Genomic DNA, 3,950 nt, shown 5'->3' with positions numbered 1-3,950 from the left:
AAAGAAAATAAATATAGATAAAGTAGAATCAAAATAGAATAGAAAGTGCTAGAGTTAGAGGGTCAAATAAAGGTGGAACAGATGTGTTTTTAGTTGTTTCTTGAAGATGGTTAAGGACTCACAGATATAAGATATGCATGTGTACGTGTGGCTTTGGATGTCAGAGTATGGGAATGGCTTTTGTATTTATTTGTCTTATGGCTATATTGAAACAGTGAGTATTTTAACATTTACAGATTTTTCCCCAATTTCTTTATAGTGACAAGTGGAAATTAATTATATTGTGATCATCATTATGTTGTTGACTGAGCTCAGTTTTTTCTGAGATCTAGTATCATCTGTCTAAAGGATTTTTTTAAAAGTTCTGATGATCTTTGAAGTAATTAAATGCACAGTTGTTTATTTTTTTACTCGGTTGGCCTACATTTTTATTTGCTTTACAATTATCTCTTAATTGATGATGGTTTGTGTTGCAAAAGCAGAGCAGTTTCATAACGTTTGAGATGGATATGGTAGAACGTTACAGTCAAACTGCTGGAACCACAGATGAGCTGATGACCACAGCTGCCCTCTGAACAGGGGTCAGATTCATGAAAATCTTAAGGAAGAATTTAAGAAAGAACTAAGCAATGTGTAAAAAGACAGTATAAGTCATTATAATCTGTAATTATGTCCCCACTGGATGCAACAAATGCCTCGTTTATAATGGGTTTTAATGTTTATGTCTCATCGCTACGGCCGGGATACGGCATCACATTATGGTAGGGGCGTAACATTTCCGTCACATGCTTGAGGTATTAGGCCAATCACAACGCCCTGGATAGCAGGCCAATCACAGCACACCTCACTGGCGGGGCATAGAGGAGAAACAATAATGTACTACAGTATGTGGAAAATAATGTGTTTTTTTAACCTTAAACCGCATAAACACATTTCATTACACCAAATACACAAAATAATGTTCTTTTTAGCAACATCATATGACCCCTTTAATTAAATATTTTCCATTATGTCAAAAAGAAATAATACAAGGAATAAAAAAACAAAATTATAATAATTCTCATAGTGTGAGTCAGGTTTATGCTAGAGTTTCTGAAATGTGTTGCAAGTTGAAATGTGGACTCATCTGCTGTCGTTTTGACTATCTGAGATGAGCTCTGGCCCAGATAACTGCATAGAACTGATGTATATTTTTCTCCTAGAGTAAGAGAGATTTAAGTTGTATTTATTGATGCTGCGGCAGACTATGTTAAGTGACAGCGGTTTTTCCAAGGTACTCCTGAGCTCATGTGGCTATATTTAACACCACAGCATGATCGTTTCTTATGAGGTGCCATTTGAGGGCTCAAAGGTCATACACATTCAACTGAGGTTTCCTGCTTTGCCCTACACAGACTGAGATTTCTATGAATTCCCTGGATCTTTTCACAGTATTATGTATGGTAGCTGGTGAAAGACTTCAATTCTCAAATGTGATTTTTGATTTGTTTGACACTTCTCTCATGACATTTGGCACAAAGTGGGGAGTCATGATCCAGCTTTACTTGCAAAGACTGAAATGCTTCTCTTATACCCAAACGTGATGCCCTCACCAATTCACTTGCTTACTGTGAACTGTTTCAAAACAGTTTAATTTTGATATTCTATAACCTTTTCACTTTCATTTTGCCTCTGTCTCAACTTTTTGGGAGTGTGTTGCAAGCATCAAAATCAAAAATTGCTTATGTTTAGAAAATACATTTAAGAAAACTTTGGAAATCTTTCCTTCGTACTTTTGTCAATTAAATAAAAGTTAAAGAGAACTAACAAATTACAGATTCTTGATTTTAATGCATTTTACACAACATCCCAACTTTTCTGGAACTGCTGTTTTAGATGAGTCATTTGTACATTTCAGTGGATTTTATGTCTCAATGAAATTATCTTGCATATTTTACATAAAATGTTAATCAGCTCTCATGTGAAATATTAGGATGATCCATGTGTTTTCTCCCTCTGATATTTTATTTATATATTATATATTTTTTCTTCAGAAACCTGCTCAGTCCAAAATCCACAGAACTACAGGAATGACCCAGATGGTAACATACGCATTTAACAGCACTCTGCAATAACAGCAGGACACATGACAAATATAAAACCTTGCAGTACTCCCCATGGCTTTTATTATAAATTGAGATACAAAATGAAGTTACAGTTTTTGTTTAAAGTTCAGAAGTCAGTAATTGAACTTCAAGAGTCAGTAACTGTCCTTCATTTGCAAGCCGGGTTTCGGTTAGAAACTATTTTTGTGGTTTGATAAGTTTCTACAATATTCCTTTACATACATATGAAGGCTTGCATCTTGGAGCCACCAAAGACATGTATGTAGAGCATGTAGCTGCATGTAATTCTTACAGGAAACCTAAGCCTTACTTTGTGATGCTGTAGGCCATTAAAAAAAACAGAGAGAGGAAACTGTCAACTAATCTCTAGTGGTGAGTTTAGGAAATTGCAGAAGTTGATTGTTAGACCTATTTTTGTTCTTTTTATTTTACGTTGTTTTACACCAGTCTGAAAATGCCCATGTGCCCTGCATGTAAAATTGTAATTATGGTGGTGACAATGAGGACACTTTGATGCTTGCCATGTGATATTTATTGAAAGAAGCTTTAACGAAGAATTCAAGAAAAAAAAATTTTTTTTTCTTCAATAATTTCAAGATTTCTAATGATTTGGTGGATCCATGGAAGATATGCTGAAATCTTAGTGTACACATTAGGATGTTCAGGTGAATTGCAGAGATTAATGTCACGAAATGATACGACACCAACTGCAGTGTCTCCACAAACCAAAGGACCCCCAGAATCTCCCTGTTAAAAAAACACAGATCAACACATGACTGAAGTGCCATATATCAGTTAAGACCAGTTCATGAATTAACAAAGTCTATGGATCATCTTTTGTACGTACATCGCAGAATCCTCCATAGACGTGTGTACACATCATCTGTGAGACTGAGTAGTAAATCTCTCCCCACCTCTCGTAACATTCTCTGTCATTCATTATATGCACGTTTGCCTACATTAGATGACTGCTCAATGGGCCATTAGTCTGCAGTTTTCCCCAACCCGCAACACTACAGAGAGTATCTACATTAACATCTTCTCCATCCTTTGGTAATGATATCCATTTAACATAGTTGTTTAGTTTGACCTTTTCCTGTAGCTGTAATTCAAAAACACAACCATTATTAATAGAGAAATTTAATAATCTTTTATAAGACTGAACCGCAGTTGAGTATACTGCTATTTTTTGAGGTTAGTACAGAAGCCCTGAAGGCTAAGGTTTGTTTTAGTACCTCTTTAAAAAAGAGTCTGGTTTCTAAATTATTGATTTGTTTCTCTTAAAGGGTTAGTTCACCCAAAAATGAAAATTAGCCCATAAATTACTCACCCTCAAGTCATCCTAGAGTTATATTAAAAATTGTCTTTGATCTTTCAAGCTGTTTAATGGCACTCAGCGGGTGTTGCAGTGTATCAGTCCAAAAGAAGTTAAATAAAAAGCGCCCATCCTTAATAAAAAAAGTGTCTCACACGGCTGCGGGGGTGAACAAATGCCTCCTGTGGCGAATTAATGCGTTTTTGTAAGAAAAATAACCATATTTAAAATGCAATAATCACTTTAATCTAGCTTGCACTCACGGAAGCAGCTCCGGGCGGATGACGTATCAGGTCGGTGTTGCGCATGCGCCGCTCAGAAGTGACAAACGCGGAAGCGCAGGGGAGAGATCAAAACAAAACAACGTTTATGAATTAGAAGTACAAAACGAGGATTTGTAAAGAAGAATGTCGGAGGATTTCGATATAAACCAAGAGGACTTTGCTCCTGTTAACAAACGTTGGTTTTCACGAGACTCACTGGCGCATGCACAGCACTGACCTCATACGTCATCCGCCCGGAACTGCTTC

General features: G+C 36.3%; 1 pseudogene; it reads right to left on the bottom strand.

Annotated features, from left to right (window-relative positions):
- Positions 1-2,663: 2,663 nt before the first annotated feature.
- The window catches only part of LOC107728543 (mast cell protease 1A-like), an 8,058-nt pseudogene continuing 6,771 nt past the window's right edge, over positions 2,664-3,950 (bottom strand).

The sequence above is a fragment of the Sinocyclocheilus rhinocerous genome, unplaced genomic scaffold (genome assembly GCF_001515625.1).
Source record: "Sinocyclocheilus rhinocerous isolate Xijiao unplaced genomic scaffold, SAMN03320098_v1.1 scaffold1238, whole genome shotgun sequence".
Classification (NCBI taxonomy): Eukaryota; Metazoa; Chordata; class Actinopteri; order Cypriniformes; family Cyprinidae; genus Sinocyclocheilus; species Sinocyclocheilus rhinocerous.
This window is presented reverse-complemented; position numbering and strand designations above follow the sequence as displayed.